This window comes from Bufo gargarizans, chromosome 5, assembly GCF_014858855.1.
Source record: "Bufo gargarizans isolate SCDJY-AF-19 chromosome 5, ASM1485885v1, whole genome shotgun sequence".
NCBI lineage: Eukaryota > Metazoa > Chordata > Amphibia > Anura > Bufonidae > Bufo > Bufo gargarizans.
Window position 1 is genome coordinate 184,433,880 of NC_058084.1, and position 20,386 is coordinate 184,454,265.

Genomic DNA, 20,386 nt, shown 5'->3' on the forward strand with positions numbered 1-20,386 from the left:
CGGCAGGGGGCGTCATTACAGACAAACGCAGCCGCCTGTCTACAGCCAATGTGGACAAGCTGACGTTCATAAAAATGAACCAGGCATGGATCCCACAGGACCTGTCCGTCCCTTGTCCAGATTAGACATTAACTATCTCCCCATAACCATATATTATTGGACTCCAGGGCACTTCCTCATTCAATCCTATTTTTATTTTCATTTTACCATTATATTGCGATGCTACCCAAAGTTGAATGAACCTCTCCTCTGCCTGTGTGCTAGGCCTAAATATATGCCAATGGACTGTTGCAGTGGTGGCTGACATGAAGCCTGATTCTCTGCTATGACATGCAGACTAATTCTCTGCTGACATGAAGCCAGATTGTCTGTTACGGGACCTCCCTCCTCTGCCTGGGTGCTGGGCCTAAATTTATGACAATGGACTGTTGCAGTGGTGGCTGACGTGAAGCCTCATTCTCTGCTATGACATGCAGACTGATTCTCTGCTGACATGAAGCCAGATTGTCTGTTACGGGACCTCTCTCCTCTGCCTGTGTGCTAGGCCTAAATATATGCCAATGGACTGTTGCAGTGGTGGCTGACGTGAAGCCTGATTCTCTGCTATGACATGCAGACTAATTCTCTGCTGACATGAAGCCAGATTGTCTGTTACGGGACCTCTCTCCTCTGCCTGTGTGTGTGCTGGGCCTAAATATATGCCAATGGACTGTTGCAGTGGTGGCTGACGTGAAGCCTCATTCTCTGCTATGACATGCAGACTAATTCTCTGCTGACATGAAGACAGATTCTCTGTTACGGGACCTCCCTCCTCTGCCTGGGTGCTGGGCCTAAATATATGCCAATGGACTGTTGCAGTGGTGGCTGACGTGAAGCCTCATTCTCTGCTATGACATGCAGACTGATTCTCTGCTGACATGAAGCCAGATCGTCTGTTACGGGACCTCTCTGCTCTGCCTGTGTGCTAGGCCTAAATATATGCCAATGGACTGTTGCAGTGGTGGGTGACGTGAAGCCTCATTCTCTGCTATGACATGCAGACTGATTCTCTGCTGTCATGAAGCCAGATTGTCTGTTACGGGACCTCTCTGCTCTGCCTGTGTGCTAGGCCTAAATATATGCCAATGGACTGTTGCAGTGGTGGGTGACGTGAAGCCTCATTCTCTGCTATGACATGCAGACTAATTCTCTGCTGACATGAAGACAGATTCTCTGTTACGGGACCTCCCTCCTCTGCCTGGGTGCTGGGCCTAAATATATGCCAATGGACTGTTGCAGTGGTGGGTGACGTGAAGCCTCATTCTCTGCTATGACATGCAGACTAATTCTCTGCTGACATGAAGCCAGATTGTCTGTTACGGGACCTCTCTCCTCTGCCTGTGTGTGTGCTGGGCCTAAATATATGCCAATGGACTGTTGCAGTGGTGGCTGACGTGAAGCCTCATTCTCTGCTATGACATGCAGACTAATTCTCTGCTGACATGAAGACAGATTCTCTGTTACGGGACCTCCCTCCTCTGCCTGGGTGCTGGGCCTAAATATATGCCAATGGACTGTTGCAGTGGTGGGTGACGTGAAGCCTGATTCTCTGCTATGACATGCAGACTAATTCTCTGCTGACATGAAGACAGATTCTCTGTTACGGGACCTCTCTCCTCTGCCTGTGTGTGTGCTGGGCCTAAATATATGCCAATGGACTGTTGCAGTGGTGGCTGACGTGAAGCCTCATTCTCTGCTATGACATGCAGACTAATTCTCTGCTGACATGAAGACAGATTCTCTGTTACGGGACCTCCCTCCTCTGCCTGGGTGCTGGGCCTAAATATATGCCAATGGACTGTTGCAGTGGTGGCTGACGTGAAGCCTCATTCTCTTCTATGACATGCAGACTGATTCTCTGCTGACATGAAGCCAGATCGTCTGTTACGGGACCTCTCTGCTCTGCCTGTGTGCTAGGCCTAAATATATGCCAATGGACTGTTGCAGTGGTGGGTGACGTGAAGCCTCATTCTCTGCTATGACATGCAGACTGATTCTCTGCTGTCATGAAGCCAGATTGTCTGTTACGGGACCTCTCTGCTCTGCCTGTGTGCTAGGCCTAAATATATGCCAATGGACTGTTGCAGTGGTGGGTGACGTGAAGCCTCATTCTCTGCTATGACATGCAGACTGATTCTCTGCTGTCATGAAGCCAGATTGTCTGTTACGGGACCTCTCTGCTCTGCCTGTGTGCTAGGCCTAAATATATGCCAATGGACTGTTGCAGTGGTGGGTGACGTGAAGCCTCATTCTCTGCTATGACATGCAGACTGATTCTCTGCTGACATGAAGCCAGATTGTCTGTTACGGGACCTCTCTCCTCTGCCTGTGTGCTAGGCCTAAATATATGCCAATGGACTGTTGCAGTGGTGGCTGACGTGAAGCCTCATTCTCTGCTATGACATGCAGACTAATTCTCTGCTGACATGAAGCCAGATTGTCTGTTACGGGACCTCTCTCCTCTGCCTGGGTGCTGGGCCTAAATTTATGACAATGGACTGTTGCAGTGGTGGCTGACGTGAAGCCTGATTCTCTGCTATGACATGCAGACTGATTCTCTGCTGACATGAAGCCAGATCCTCTGTTACGGGACCTCTCTCCTCTGCCTGTGTGTGTGCTGGGCCTAAATATATGCCAATGGACTGTTGCAGTGGTGGCTGACGTGAAGCCTCATTCTCTGCTATGACATGCAGACTGATTCTCTGCTGACATGAAGCCAGATTCTCTGTTACGGGACCTCTCTCCTCTGCCTGTGTGTGTGCTGGGCCTAAATATATGCCAATGGACTGTTGCAGTGGTGGCTGACGTGAAGCCTCATTCTCTGCTATGACATGCAGACTAATTCTCTGCTGACATGAAGACAGATTCTCTGTTACGGGACCTCCCTCCTCTGCCTGGGTGCTGGGCCTAAATATATGCCAATGGACTGTTGCAGTGGTGGCTGACGTGAAGCCTCATTCTCTGCTATGACATGCAGACTAATTCTCTGCTGACATGAAGACAGATTCTCTGTTACGGGACCTCTCTCCTCTGCCTGGGTGCCGGGGCCTAAATATCTGAGAATGGACTGTTCCAGTGGTGGGTGACGGGAAGCCAGATTCTCTGCTATGGAACCTCTCTCCAATTGATTTTGGTTAATTTTTATTTATTTAATTTTTAATTTAATTCATTTCCCTATCCACATTTGTTTGCAGGGGATTTACCTACATGTTGCTGCCTTTTGCAGCCCTCTAGCTCTTTCCTGGGCTGTTTTACAGCCTTTTTAGTGCCGAAAAGTTCGGGTCCCCATTGACTTCAATGGGGTTCGGGTTCGGGACGAAGTTCGGATCGGGTTCGGATCCCGAACCCGAACATTTCCGGGATGTTCGGCCGAACTTCTCGAACCCGAATATCCAGGTGTTCGCTCAACTCTAGTTGTTAACCCTTTAATATTGAATATGAATATTCAGGGTGAGGCGGGCGGGGGATCGCAATCCGGCCTGCCGCACCGCCCGCCTCCCGCAACTCCCGCATCGCCCACAACCGGTCAGGGACAGCAGGGATCAGAAACTACAGAAGGCGCTGCAAACCGCAGGTCTGAATTGACCTGCGGTTTGCAGCGATCGCTGATACGGGGGGGTCACAGGAACCCCCTCGGCATTGACCCTGGGTGCCTGGCTGTGTGTAACAGCCGGCACTCAGTGCTGTCACCATGTCTGCAGACATGGTGACAGTTTAATGCCAGGACGAGTATACTCATCCTGGAGCGCTAAGTATCAGTGCTCCAGGTCGTCCTAGGTCCTAACGTGTTAAAAGGACTTTTGGGGTATAAAAATCTTCCTATTACACTCCCTACACTGTCTTTCCCTTCCTTTGCATAGCTCTCCCTAACACTGAGCAATTTAGCGCAGGTTGCGTTATAAGCATATATTGTTGCTGTCGCACACAATAGTCCTTACAAGGACTTTTGGGTCCCTGAAACGTTTTTATACAAAAAAGTATTAAATTAAACTCCCTACACTCTCTCTCCCTTCCTATGCCAAGCTCTTCTTGACTATGAATGAGCTGAACATGCGTAATCGGGTGCTATATACAGTCAGGTCCATAAATATTGGGACATCAACACAATTGTAACATTTTTGGCTCTATACACCACCACAATGGATGTGAAATGAAACGAACAAGATGGGCTTTAACTGCAGACTGGCATATATGCCTCCCACTTGTTAAGGGACCAAAAGTAATGAGACAACTGGCTTCTCAGCTGTTCCATAGCCAGGTGTGTTATTCCCTCATTATCCCATTTACAATGAGCAGATAAAAAGTCCAGAGTTTATTTCAAGTGTGCTATTTGGATTTGGAATCTGTTTCTGTCAACTCTCAAGATGAGATCCAAAGAGCTGTCACTATCAGTGAAGCAAGCCATCATTAGGCTGGAATAAACAAAACAAACCCATGAGAAACCCGCAAACCCACAGCAAAAACATTAGGGGTGGCCAAAACAACTGTTTGGAACATTCTTAAAAAGAAGGAACGCACCGGTGAGCTCAGCAACACCAAAAGACCCGGAAGACCATGGAAAACAACTGTGGTGGATGACCGAAGAATTATTTCCCTGGTGAAGAAAACACCCTTCCCAACAGTTGGCCAGATCAATAACACTCTCCAGAAGGTAGGTGTCTATGTGTCAAAGTCAACAATCAAGTGAAGACTTCACCAGAGTTAATTCAGAGGGTTCACCACAAGATGTAAACCATTGGTGAGCCTCAAAAACAGGAAGGCCAGATTAGAGTTTGCCAAACAACATCTAAAAAAGCCTTCACAGTTCTGGAACAACATCCTATGGACAGATGAGACCAAGATCAACTTGTACCAGAGTGATAGGAAGAGAAGAGTATGGAGAAGGAAAGGAACTGCTCATGATCCTAAACATACCACCTTATCAGTGAAGCATGGTGGTGGTAGTGGCATGACGTGGGCATGTATGGCTGCCAATGGAACTGGTTCTTTTGTATTTATTGATGATGTGACTGCTGACAAAAGCAGCAGTATGAATTCTGAAGTGTTTCAATATTAACTGCTCATATTCAGCCAAATGCTTCAGAACTTATTGGACGACGCTACACAGTGCAGATGGACAATGACCCAAAGCATAATGCAAAACAAAAGAGTTTTTTTTAAGGGAAAGAAGTGGAATGTTATGCAATGGACAAGTCAATCACCTGACCTGAATCCAATTGATTTCGATTGATCCGATGCATTTCACTTGCTGAAGACAAAACTGAAGGGAAAATGCCCCAAGAACAAGCAGGAACTGAAGACAGTTGCAGTAGAGGCCTGGCAGAGCATCACCAGGGATGAAACCCAGCATCTGGTGATGTCTATGCGTTCCAGACTTCAGGCTGTAATTGACTGCAAAGGATTTGCAACCAAGTATTAAAAAGTGAACGTTTGATTTATGATGATTATTCTGTCCCATTACTTTTGGTCCCTTAACAAGTGAGAGGCACATATGCAAACTGTTGTAATTCCTACACCGTTGACCTGATTTGGATGTAAATACCCTCAAATTAAAGCTGACAGTCTGCAGTTAAAGCACATAAAAAATTAGAATTGTGTCAATGTCCCAATATTTATGGACCTGACTGTAGCACCTGATGACATGTTTCGGCCAGCCAATCACTGTAATGCCAGTAGCCGACATGGCTACTGGCATTACAGTGAGGGCAGTACTTACCTGCACGTGCTGGGAGGAGACTTGAGCATGCCATGTGTTCGGCTGAGCATGCTCGAACATCACTAATTAATAAAGTTAATAAAAAAAAATGTTTTTTTTGGACATTTGAAACATTTATAAATAGCACTGTTTAAAAGTTTAGTTACTTTTTAAAGTGCCATTGTTATTTTACTTTGTCTCTTTTACTGTGTGAATTGGTTGCAGTAACAAATGACTAGCATAAACAGTAAATTAACAGCTTTCCCGTAAGTTGTGACTTCAATATTTTTTTCTTTATTTACTTTGTCTCTTTTTCATTTATGGTGAATTAGTTGCAACCGGCTTTTTGTTTACTCATAATATTGAATCTGAGATATGATTATGCAGTAATACAATTTTCCATGTGTAAATTACATTTACATGTAATTAGCTGTGGGTAATCAAATAAATTAGTCATTAATGTGTGTTTGTCATATAAGTGTAATTACTATGATAATAAATTGTTAGTATTTTAAAGTACAGTAGTACTACACTATGGTAAGTATTTTGTGGGGATTTGTAGTTTTGGGAGTGATTTTAGAGGACTTAAAATCAATTTTCATTCAAATTAGAGTTGTTAACTTTGTTGTTAAATTTGTTTATAGCCTGAAAAATTTGAGAAGATGCAATTTGTTAGCTTTTTTCTTGAGATGTGACAAATGACCATTTAACAAAATACAGAATTATAGATATGCAGATTTGAGTTTGCTGTTTGGCACAATGACGTACATTTATTAACCCCATCTAATATTTAGACAATGTACTTAGGCACTTTAACAATCTGCCTAATTTCTCAAAGTGGTTCATTCTACAGGGTGGGCCATTTATATGGATACACCTTAATAAAATGGGAATGGTTGGTGATATTAACTTCCTGTTTGTGGCACATTAGTATATGTGAAGGGGGGAAATTTTCAAGATAGGTGTTGACCATAGCGGCCATTTTGAAGTTGGCCATTTTGAATCCAACTTTTGTTTGTTCAATAGGAACAGGGTCGTGTGACACATCAAACTTATTGGGAATTTCACAAGAAAAACAATGGTGTGCTTGGTTTTAACATAACTCTATTCTTTTATGAGTTATTTACAAGTTTCTGACCACTTATAAAATGTGTTCACTGTGCTGCCCATTGTGTTGGATTGTCAATGCAACCCTCTTCTCCCACTTTTCACACACTGATAGCAACACCACAGGAGAAATGCTAGCACAGGCTTCCAGTATCTGTAGTTTCAGGTGCTGCACATCTCATATCTTCACAGGATATGCTATTGAAAAAACTAAAGTTGGATTCAAAATGGCTGACTTCAAAATGGCCACCATGGTCACCACCCATCTTGAAAAGTTTCCCCCCTCACATATACTAATGTGCCACAAACAAGAAGTTAATATGACCAACCATTCCCATTTTATTAAGGTGTATCCATATAAATGGCCCACCCTGTACATGATACATTTGGGGCATCTTTTAACACTTTATACAATATAGGCACAGTGTTCATTTGCTCATCATTTGAAAGGCACGGAGGTGCTAGGAACACAGCACCAAAGGTAAATCCAAAAAAGAGGAACAAATTCCAACTTCCCAATAAAAATGATGGTCTTTATTAAACAAGCAATAAAAACTCCCATGAAAAAAATACTTTTATCTACGCATTTCGGATTAAAACATTAGAATCCTTACTCATGACCACGAGTAAGGATTATAATGTTTTAATCCGAAACGCTTAGATAAAAGTGTTTTTTTTTCTATGGGAGTTTGTATCACTTGTCTAACAAAGAACATCATTTTTATTGAGAAGCTGGAATGTATTCCTCTTTTTTGGCTTTATCTTTTAGCACTTATGCCCCCTATAGGTTGGCTTACTTTGTACAACATTTTGGTGCAAATTGACACATTTTAAACCATTACACCCTTTAAATACCTGAGTACAACTGTGTTCCCTTTTAAAAATATTATTTTATTAAAAATTACATTTCATAATAATAGTAGGGGAATTAAATATGAAACACCATCTTTAACATTCAATATAGCAACTTACTATAAACTAAAGAGAATAAGTCAGCCAGCAGTTGTAGCTAGTCATGATCTCTTCAAGGTGTGAGCAATCATAAATAATATAACTTGTATTGTAATGTGGCAAAACAAAAATAAACAAGATGAATGATAGCATGCCCCCTCAATGCGCATTTTGTGTAATGCTTCTTTAGGAGGAGAACTAAACTATGTCCGATTTACTCTTACTTCACCTTGTCAAGTGAGATATAAAAGGTCTGTAAAACATAACAAATTTTGTCAATAAATTAGCAATCACAGTGAATTTTTTAAGATAACCAGTTTAAAAAATAAATAATAAAAAAACATGATTTTATGATATTCTATAATGAGATATCTATATAATGTCTGTCTATTTGTGACCAAAAGGTGGTTATGTTGTAGGTGGTAGCACGTGGGTTTTTCTAGCACTGTATTGTACTTATTTAATAAAAAATTGAAGTCCCTAACCAAATTAGCAATAGGTAATGCAAAATAATGCTTCTGGCACTAGAGGAAGAAACTCCAATAGATAGCTTTCATAAATTTCCCCCTTAGCGTGTCACTATGGAACATTGCTACATATAGCTACATACATTCTGACCACTAACAATTGCCTATACAGATTAGCTTGACTATGAAAGAGTGGCCATTAACTGTACAGGTTTGTTTTTATATGAAGAAAAGCAAATGGCTTACACTTTTGGATTAGCCCCATTGAGCAAAAGAGCTGCTGAATCATATAGTGGAGCAGTTTTCTATTAGTTGACAATGTTTCATTGTAAAACATAAATTAAACCCCAAATAATTCAATGTCCATCTATAAAAAGCTTTTTCCACCACATGTTTCATCACATAGCTTATTTATGTGAATTTATTGCATATGTTACCTTAAGCAAGAACATTTTTAATATCCTGTGGTATCTGGAAACAAGACATTAGTAGCAGGCGGGCTCTTTATCTGTTTGGTATGTTTTCCCAGCATATCCCATAGATGATTATTACATTGACATTTGGAAAATTTGCTGGCCAATACGGACTATCTTCTATCCCCACTGGTTGTCCTTGCCTGGGTCACTTTTATTAGGTATTTACCACATTTTAAGGCTACATGAACACTACTGTTTGTGCAAATTGCGGATCTGCCCAAAAAAAAAAAAAGATGACATCCGTATGCCACGCGTTTTTTTTTTTGTGTGGCTCTATTGTAACAATGCCTAAAACGGATAAGAATAGGACATGTTCTAATTTTTTTGCAGGGCTATAGAACGAACATACCGCATTTTTTGCAGACCCATTGAAATGAATAGGTGAGCATCCTATCCACAAAAAAACAGAACGGACACGGAAACAAACAACATTCGTGTGCATGTAGCCTAAAAAGAATATGCCACAAGACCTGCCATTTTACATATACTTTGACCCAGTCATCTATCCATAACAATTTGGCCCTTGCTAGACTTTTTACAGGGCAATAGGAGGACATTTGATTCAGGTCACATTTATTCAGACAGAAGCTAAATTGACAGCCGAGTCCATCAGATCAAAACTGAAATGCATTAAAAAAATGTGTTCATTGTTAATAGTCACCTATTAAATGAATGGATTTGGTATTCAAATTTAGTTCTGTTTCACTTTGTGTTTCTTCAGTTTCCTTGCCAAAGGCATTTTACTGTCTCAATTTATAGGAATTATTCTCAAATCAATTGCTATTTGCTTTTAGCTATGTTACACTGTTATTTCTACATAAACACTTCTTCCACTGCTAAGATACAAAAATAAAATGTTTTGTAGTACCTATTGTTATTTGTTCTGTGCCTTTAAAAATTGTCTGCACTTGTCATTCCATCGTTACATTATTAAGGAGTTAATACAGTTGAAATAACACATACGTCCATCAAGTTCAGCCAAGGGATAAATGGGGATGTGAATCCCAAAAGGAATTGAGATGTTTTCATAAGCATTAATGTTTTTACTTTTAAGAATTTGTCTAAACCCTTTTTAAAACTCTCCACTGTTCCTGCTGTGACCACATCCTGAGGAAGTCTATTCCACAGATTCACAGTTCTTACAGTAAAGAAGTTTTGATGCTTCCAGAGACTGAACTTTTTTCTCTCCAATCAGAGGCAGTCTTTTGAGCGCATTTTACATGGAACAGCTTTTCAGCGTATTTTTTGTATGGCCCATTAATATATTTGTATAGGTTAATCATGTTCCCTTTAGACCTCTCTTCTCAAGACTAAATAAATCCTATTCTTTTAATCTTTCTTATAAATAAGACCCTCCATTCCCCTTATCAGTTTAGTCGCTCTCCTCTGTAATTTTTCCAGCTGTAGTGCATCCTTTCTATGTACTAGTGCCCAGAACTGAACTGCATATTCCAGATGAGGCCGCACCGACGCTTTGCAAAGTGGTAATATTACATCCGTGCCCCGTGAGTCCATGCCTCGTTTATTGCATGACAATATCCTGGTGGCCTTAGAAGCAGCTGATTGACATTACTTGTAATTTAATCTACCATCGACAAGGACAGCCAAACCCTTTTCTATAAGTGACTCTCCCAGTACTACATCACCTAGGACATATGAAACACAGAGATTATTACTACCAAGATGCATAACTTTACATTTGTCCTTAATTAACCTCATTTGCCAAGTTGATGCCCAATCACTCAGTGTTCAAGTCAACTTGTAGTTTGGGGACATCTTCCATAGACCGTACAGTTCTACACAGCTTAATGCCATCTGCAAAAATAGATATGGTGCTATTAAACCCCTCCTCAATATCATTAATAAATAAATTAAATAATAAAGGGCCCAGCACTGAACCTTGGGGTACACCACTTATACCTTGGGACCACTCTGAATAGGAATCATTGACCACAACTTTCTGAACACGGTCCTTCAGCCAGTTTTCAATCCAATTACAAACTATACTTTCCAAGTCAATAGACCTTACTTTACTTATTAAGCGTCTATGAGGGACTACCCCCTCTTCATAAAAACTAATCAGGTTAGTCTGACAACTTCTGTCCTTGGTAAACCCATGCTAGTTATCACTTATAATATCACTTATAATATTATTTATAGTCACATACTCCTGTATATAGTCCCTTAAGAGTCCTTCAACATTTTTCCCACAACAGAAGTTAAACATAACTGGTCTATAATTTCCTTGGAGGACCTTGATCATTTTTTTATTTTTTGATTGGCGCAAGGCACCAAGTTTGCCTTGCACCAATTACTTGGCACTGTACCAATACCTAGAGAATCTTTAAAAATTATAAACAGGGGCACAGCAATGACTGAACTGAGCTCTTTAAGCACTCTTGGGTGTTATCCATCTGGACCTGGAGCCTTGTTCACTTTTACTCTATTTAACTTCTCTTGGACCATATCTACAGTTAGCCAATTGAGTATATCACTGGATATACTAACAGCCCCGGCGCCCCAGATAACAGCTCTTTTCTCTTCTTTTGTATATATAGAGCTAAAAAAACTATTTAGGAACTCTGTCTTTTCCTTATCTTCAGTGACTACCCCCCATTACCATTATTTAGTGGAACCTACCTGCTCAGACCTAGATTTTTTTAGCATCTATATATTTAAAAAACTTTTTGGGATTTGTTTTGCTTACTTTTGCTACCTGCTGTTCGTTTTGTATCTTTGCTAATTTTCTATCCTTTTTATAGATTTTATTAAGCCCTTTGTAATCTTCAAACGCTACAGCTGACACCTCAGATTTGTATTATTTAAATGCCCTCTTTTTGTCTTTTATTTCCCTTTTTACAGTAGCTGTAAGCCATGGGGGTTTAATTTTTGCCTTTTATACTTGTTACCTAAAGGGATACATTTTTTTTTTAGTGCGGTTACTCAATGTGGATTTGAAGCTCTCCCATTTATCCTCAGTATTATTTTGCGACAGTAGTTGCTCCCAGTCTATGCCCTGAAATGCTGCCCTTAACCCAGGGAAATTAGCCGTTTTGAAATTCAGTGTCTTTGCTCTGTCTGACAGAGTTTTCTTTTCATAGTTTAGGGGGAATATAATTATATTGGGATCATTATTACTTAGTGTTTCTTGAACAGTAACATTACCAACAAGCTCTGCATAATTAGAAATTACCAAATCCAACGGAGCATCGCCCCTAATGGGAGCTTTTACATACTGGCCCATAAAGTGGTCATACAGCAAGTTGAGGAATTTTCTCCCCTTTGCGGTTGAGGCAGAACCATGACCCCAGTCAATATCTGGGAACGTAAAATCTCCCTTTATGACCACTGTTCCAGCATGTGCCGCCCGCTCTATTTGGTTATACAGTTACGTTTCTCTCTCTTCTGTGATGTTAGAGGGTCTAAAGATTACACCAAGTCTGGATTTTAGACCACTAAAACTTAAAATACATATTTATATTTTTATAATAATCTTTTGTATATGTTTTTTTTTTAACTATAAGCAATAAAACATTTTATTTTGACTTTCTTTTTGGCTAAGGCCTCTTTCACACTTGCGTTGTCCGGATCCGGCGTGTACTCCACTTGCCGGAATTACACTCCACTTGCCGGAAAAACGCAAGTGTACTGAAAGCATTTGAAGACGGATCCGTCTTCAAAATGCTTTCAGTGTTACTATGGCACCCAGGACGCTATTAAAGTCCTGGGTGCCATAGTAGTAGTGGGGAGCGGGGGAGCAGCATACTTACCATCCGTGCGGCTCCCGGGGCGCTCCAGAATGACGTCAGAGCGCCCCATGCGCATGGATCATGTGATCCATGCGATCACGTCATCCATGCGCCTGGGGCGCCCTGACATCACTCTGGAGCGCCCCGGGAGCCGCACGGATGGTAAGTATGCTGCTCCCCGCTCCCCACTACAGTTTACCATGGCTGCCAGGACTTTAGCGTCCCGGCAGCCATGGTAACCATTGAGAAAAAGCTAAACGTCGCATCTGGCAATGCGGCGAAACGACGTTTAGCTTAAGGCCGGATCCGGATCAATGCCTTTCAATGGGCATTCATTCCGGATCCGGCCTTGCGGCAAGTGTTCCGGATTTTTAGCCAGAGCAAAAAGCGCAGCATGCTGCGCTATTTGCTGCGGCCAAAAAACGTTCCGTTCCGGAACTGAAGACATCCTGATGCATCCTGAAGGACGGACTGTCCATTCAGAATGCATTAGGAAAATCCTGATCAGTATTCTTCCGGCATAGAGCCCCGACGACGGAACTCTATGCCGGAAGACTATAACGCAGGTGTGAAAGGGCCCTAATATTTAAATAGAGATTCTTAACTGGCATTTCTTCAGCAAAAATAGTTTCATTAAGGTCTCATTAAGAGAAACAAAATAGAGTATTGCAGGTTTGATACCTTTTAAAGGCTAACAGAAATAGAAGTAATTATTAGTGATGAATGAAAATCGGCCGGGACGGTTCGCGAACACGCGTTCGTGATCAAATGTTTTCGAACCGCGCGCTCGCGATCAAATGTTCACGAACCGCACGTTCGCGAACAAATGTTCATGATCCGCGCATTCGCGGCAGGCCCCATTGACTTTAATGGCAGGCAACCTGAAAAACTTTCAGGTAGTATTTGCAGCCACCAAATCCTTACTAGAAGTGCGCAAATAGTCCCACAACATGTCAGTGACATGCTAGAGGGGGATCATTGGCAACAATTCCCACAAAAAATATGTATTATAATCAGGGCCATTTTTAAAGGTAAACTCTCAAAAATGTGTCCTGCTGAAGCCTAGACAAATTTTATTTTAGGCCACGGGAGTACAGGCCCCAAAAATTAGGCATTCACCTACGGTAACAGAAAAGGACTTGTGATTATGTAGCTGGAGGCAGGGCAGGCTCCAGGTTCATGTGGGCTGTTGGGCAATAAATCCCAGTGGGCCCCCTTGAGTGAGACACACGTCTTGACTTCTGGGCTGGAGGAGAGAAGGAGCTGTCCAGTGATGTAGCTAGAACTGACTGGGCACCATAGAAAATTTTAGTACGCCCCCCACATTTTTTCTATCGTTTTGATTTGATGTATAGAAAATGTGCAGGACGCCACAATTTTGCATTCTGCAGAGTCCAGTAAAAAAAAAATCATACGTTAACGTATATGTTTTTTTTTTTAAATGGAACAGTATGGTGAAAGGACGCCACTGTACAGCATCAGTCTGAGACATCTGTTAGCATATACATTTTTGGAATGCATTAAATGGATGGTAAAAATTGGATGTGAAAACACAAATATATCCAAAAAGGATATGAAATACAGAGCACTAATCATGTATATCCAGTATGCTCTGGCAGATGGTAATACCAACAGTGATGAGCGGCAGGGGCAATATTCGAATTTGGGCTATTTTGCAAATATTTGGGTGAATATTCATTATATATTTGCCCATTCAAGAATTCATGATCTCCAGTCATTATTAACTTGATTGCGAAAATCGTCAATTGGAAAATTTGCGTTACGAAAATTTGCGATCAACACTACTCCTAAAGTAAAATTTAGACAGTCAAATAACTCAAGTATGAACTCAGCCTTACAGGTCGATGTTAGCGCCAAGAAGAAGCGCATTCCTTTTACACCATCATCAGCTGATTCCACATAGATGTCTACAGAACCTCTTATATTAAAAGCTTATAAAAGTAGAGCCCCCAGACAGAGTGGAGAGGGTGTCAGCAGTAAGTTTGTGTGGACGTCACAGATTATTTTGCCCTTCCTCTGATCCATCAGAACAATAACCCCCAAAAAACGGATCCTGTCTGTTGAGCATCCGCCTTCACTCGGTCAGCATTTGGTCAGTAATCCATCAGTATTGCTAATCCAAAAAAACAAAACTGGAGTGGATCCAAAACAGACACGACACATGAACGGAATATTTGCATATTGTCTGTGTTTTGTACCCACTCCTGCATTTGGCTACCAAATAACAAGCCAATTCTTAGGTTGTTTTTTTGAACGGGGGAGAAAAAAAAAAGTTTATTTAACAAAGTTATGCATCTTGGTAGTAATAATCTCTGTGCTTCATATTTCCTAGGTGATGTAGCACTGAGAGAGTCACTTATAGAGAAGGATTTGGGTGTCCTTGTGGATGATAGATTAAATTACAAACAATGTCAATCAGCTGCTTCAAATGCCACCAGGATATTTTCATGCAGTAAATGATTCATGGACTCGCCGGGCATGGGTGTAATATTACCACTTTACAAAGCATTGGTGCAGCCTCATCTGGAATTTGCAGTTCAATTCTGGGCACCAGTACATAGAAAGGACGCAATGCAGCTGGAAAAAGTACAGAAGAAAATGACTAAAATGATAAGGGGCATGGAGGGTCTTAGTTATGAAGAAAGATTAAAAGAATTGAATTTATTTAGTCTTGAGAAGAGACGTCTAAGGAGGGACATGATTAACCTATACAAATATATAAATGGGCCATACAAAAAATACAGTGAAAAGCTGTTCCATGTGAAATGCGCTCAAAAGACAAGGGGCCACTGCCTCCGATTGGAGAGGAAAAAGTTCAGTCTCTGGGAGCGTCAAAGCTTATTTACTGTAAGAACTGTGAAGCTGTGGAATATACTTCCTCAGGACATGGTCACAGCAGAAACAGTAGACAGTTTCAAAAAGGGTTTAGATGAATTCTTAAAAGTAAAAAACATTAATTCTTATGAAAACGTGTAGAAATCTGAGTCTCAATTCCTTCTGGGATTCGCATACCTACCTATCCCTTGGTTGAACTTTATAAACGCATTTCTTTTTTCAACCGTATTAATTATGTAACATTGTGGACAAGATCCGAGATGAGAGTCGTCCATGTGTTCAATACTGGATGTTATTGATGGCCAGCTCCGCGATGAATCCCAGCAATCGGATTAGGTAGTCCTTACTGAGGAACTTACTTCACAATTCGCTGATACCGTCACCTTGATGAGCTGGGTTGCTGATAAGTGGATTCTAAAGTGTCTGAAGAACTGCGAGTAAAGACATTAAAATAAATTGTCCACTTCCTCCAATGTGACCTTGTCCATTGATTTATGAATAACATTCCATAAAGTCTTGAAGTCCTCTGCGTGGATGGCATAAGAAATGTCCATGTGAGGTTCGATGGGCACAGAGAAAACAAGCTCTGTGGCAGACACTGATCCAGACACGTCATACCCGGTCCACATTGCTGCTAGCCACGTAAGGTCCTGAGAACTGATCACCAGCTTACTGAAACAACAAAGTTTCTTTGGAAGCACTTCCCTACGATAGCCGTGAGTGCCTCAGAGCCATTATACAGCTGGAGCGGAGGCAAGTCTTTGGTAACACCTCTAAAAGATCATTCTTTGTGTACATCCCACAGAACCAACCCTGTCCACTTAATCCGGTACTCTGTGCTTGCCTTGGTGAGTGGAGGCTTGGATGAATTCTGTATGAACACAGCCAGTGGACCTCTGTCCTTTCCTTTGAGTCCAGGTAAACAGGAAAATTTGGCTTTTAGGTTCAGCTCTGAGCCCACTTCAATAGCAAGACCTTTCTGCTTCTTGACAGCTATGTGGGCAGACAGGTGCTTGGAATGCTCTTTCAGTCTGGTGTATGAGAAATTATACATTGGTGTGATGCTGTACAGAGTCCATTGTTTTTTAAGGAGCAAAGCAGCCTGTGCCGGATCAAGAGTTTCCTCCAAGGGGGTGCACTGTGGGAATTTTCTTTTAGACAAGCTTCGCAATGCAGGCGGTTGACATGCAGAGGTCAAGCTTCCGGAAGAATACCTCAAGCTGTGAAAATGACTGCTCCTTCGTGCCAATGACCTACTTCTGGGGGATAACACCCCATCAGTTGGTGTTTGCATATCCTTGCGATAAATGATGTTCCTGTTCACTGACTGCAATCAGAGATCTTGACAGATAAATGTATCAAACTCTGCTGCTATCTTTCTAGGCGCCACGTCTCCAGTCCCCTGATCATCCAGATTTAACACGATCTGTTCCAGGACATGAAGCAGTGGAACTATATCGTTCATCCCGTAGTCCTGGCGACTGACAAATAACGTGGCCTCCTCAAAGGGCATGAGCAAGCGGCAGGTGTCACGCATGAGCTTCCACTGGCTGACATTAAATTTACACAGGGGAGTACATCTGTCCACTTGGATCATCAGGAAATCATTGATGGCCTTTCTCTGTTCATACTGTCAGTCCAACATATGAAGGGAGGAATTCCAATGGTTGGAAATAATGCATATCAGCCTATGTTTGGGGATGCCGTTCTGCCGCTGCAACTCAAGGAGGGTGTGCTTTGCGGTGTATGAGTGGCTAAAGTGCATGCAAAGTATCCTGGCCATTTTTAGGATGTCTTGCAGATGGGTGGAATACTTCAGGAACCGCTTGACAACCATATTGAACACATGTGCCATGCAGGGCGCATGGCTTAGCCCTCTTTGACGCAGCACCGACACCATGTTCTTCTCGTTGTTGGTCAACATGGTTCAGATTTTGAGTTGTCACGGAGAAAACCATGATTTGATTTCTTGCTGAAGGACACAGAGCAGTTCCTCCCCTGTGTGATTCCATTCTCCCAGGCAAACCAGGTGCAGAACAGCATGAGAGTGATGAGAGGGGTCCCACATGCCTCCAATATAATTCTTGGATCTCTACATGAAAACAATGTATTTGGTATAAATCGCGAGGGGCATAGTTGGAAATATTGACTTCACAAGAGATACAGAGCAGTGGAGTTTGCTTTTAGTTTGCCCATACCACAAAAGGAGGTGTACAATCACCCATACATAAAAAAAAAAAAGCAGTGTCACATAAAGAATTTCACCACTAAGTAATTCGGTCCATACCGCAAAAGGAGGTGTGCAATCACCCATACATTTTCTGAAAAAAAGCCAGTGTCACAAAAAGAATTTCACCAGAAAGTATTTCTGTCCATACCGCAAAAGGAGGTGTACAATTGCTCATACATTTTCCCCAAAATATCCAATGTCACATAAAGAATTTCACCACTAAGTAATTCGGTCCATACCGCAAAAGGAGGTGTGCATTCACCCATACATTTTCCGAAAAAAAGTCAGTGTCACAAAAAGAATTCCACCACAAAGTAATTCGGTCCATACCGCAAAAGGAGGTGTACAATCACCCATACATTTTCCCAAAAAAAGGCAGTGTCACATAAAGAATCTCACCATTTTACGCACAATTCTGATGGACCTTCTGATCTTAAGAAACTGGACTTGGACTCCAAAGCAGAGGCTCTCCTGCCATTTTTTCTGTGCTGTAGAGATCTAATGCAGACGGAGCAGATAAAAACACATGAATGTTTTCAACTTACTGAAGCTGCTTGATTTAATTGTGAATAGATGGTAAAGGCAAAGTCTGCTGGTGTGTTGTCATCAGCGTCCACATTATGTTTACTGCAGGACCCACGATGACGCAATTCAATCCTATACAGCAAAAGGAGGTCTACAATTACCCATCAATTTTCCCCAAAAAAGCCTGTTTAAGAAAAGAATTTCACCACTACGTAATTCGGTCCTTTAAAAAGGCCACAAAAAGGCTTCACACACACCACATATAACTGCACTGCTAAATGGCAAATAGGCCCTTATTTTTTCCACTTTTCCACTACACAAGCCTTTTCAACATATAAGTGCAACGCTGAACGGCGAATATATTTTTATTTAGCCACTAATACATGGCAAAAAGGGCTGTAGAATATATCACTGCACAGATGAACGGCAATTAGGCCCTATTTTTTTCCACTTTTCCACTACACAGAAGGCTTTTCAACAGATAATTGCAACGCTGGACGGCGAATATATTTTTATTTCACCACTAATACGCGGCAAACATGGCTATAGAATATATCACTTAAGGGCAAATAAGATGTACTGTATAAATATTTCCTTGTAATAAACCCTGTTAATGTCTGTATCAAACAGCACTTGCACCCTATTAAGAAGAACGGTTTTCTGAAATGACAGAGCTGTATAATGGCAATTTGGATCCCTAGTCAGTGCAACAAGGGGTAACAGGATTGTTCATATTACCCTGTCTGTAATGTCCTCTACTGTACCCTGTTCTACACAAATGCTGTGGCATGATTCCTCCCTATCCTTTCCCTGCACTTATAATTTGTTTTTTCACCACAATCAAGTCTTTAATGGCTGTATCAAACAGCACTTGCATCCCAATAACAAGAACGGTTTGCTGGAATCACAGAGCTTTATAATGGCTATTTGGATTCCCAGTCAGTGCACAAAGATATAATAGGATTGTTCCTATTACCCAGTCTGTAACCTCCCCTACTGAACCCTGTTCTATATAAATGGTGTGGAACTATTCCTCCCTCTTAGTGTTGGTAAAGCACCAAAGTGCTCGGGTGCTCGAGTAGAACACCTCAGGATGCTCGGGTGCTCAATCGAGCACCCGAGTACAATGGAAGTCAATGAGAGAACCCGAGCATTAAATCAGGCACCCCCTGCTCTGAAGAGGGGAGGGTGTCTGGTTCATAGTAAAAGGTCAGAAATTGATGGAAACACCTCTGAAATAGTTTGGGAACAGCATGGGGAGGATGTCTAAATGCATCTTGGACTCCCAGGTCGCTGCTGGGAACGATGTTGTCTGAGTAGTACGCCACTTTTACAGACTGACAACACTTTGCACCAAACTGAAGATAAAATTGATTTTAGAGGAAAAATTGTTAGGAAACATTGTTTCCTGTATATTTACTTGAAAATAAAGTGCAAGTGCAAGTGCTGCCAAAAATTACAAGGAAGAGGCACTCCAATACAACCTGTATATCACATAAAGGAGGGCCTCATTCACATTGTGGTACAATTGTTCAGGTAGTGGGAATCCTACACTCGTAAAGCCTATGCACTAAGTGAAAGGGCTGCCAAAATTACAAGGAACCGGCACTCCAATACACCCTTTATTACACATAAAGAAGGGCATCATACACACCCTTGGAAAATTATGAGCAAGGGCCTGCTGGTGATCCTCTAAAACAGGGATGGCCAACCTGACGCTCTCCAGCTGTTGCAAAACTACAACTCCCATCATGCGCGGACAGTCTACAGCTATCATCCTACAGCAGGGCATGGTGGGAGTTGTAGTCTTACAACAGCTGGGGTATAGAGATGTGTACCCCCAGGCTTGGGGTATAGAGATGTGTATGCTGCGCTGGGACACCGAAGTGGATGTTCTAGCTTATGGTGCTTGCGAAGGTCCAGGTGCAGGGCGGGAGGCATCCGGGCCTGTGTCTTGGACAGGGGATTGGCTAGCACGTAACACAGGGGAAGAGGAGGCAGTGGTCTGACTCGAAAACCCAGACGTTCAGCCCACCTACTAGGGTGCTTTGATGCCATGTGGTCGATCATACTGGTGGTGGTGAGGTTGCTAGTGTTCACGGCCCTGCTCATTTATTGACAACAGTTATCAGTTACTGTCAACTGTGTCTCATCCTCATCATGAACCTCTTTAGACACTAATTGCGGTTGACTTATTGGCAACTGTGTCTTATCATCATCATCCACCTCGTGAAACACTAATTGCCATTCCCCACCGTCATCTTCTTCTGACTGTGGATGCTCCAGAGTTT

The 20,386-nt window shown here is 42.0% G+C and overlaps 1 protein-coding gene and 1 pseudogene across 1 annotated transcript in view; one reads left to right on the forward strand and one right to left on the reverse strand.

Annotated features, from left to right (window-relative positions):
• The window catches only part of CNTNAP2 (contactin associated protein 2), a 2,163,381-nt gene that overhangs the window by 988,655 nt on the left and 1,154,340 nt on the right, over positions 1–20,386 (forward strand). The window lies entirely within an intron of this gene.
• On the reverse strand, positions 15,620–16,634 carry LOC122938123 (annotated as a pseudogene).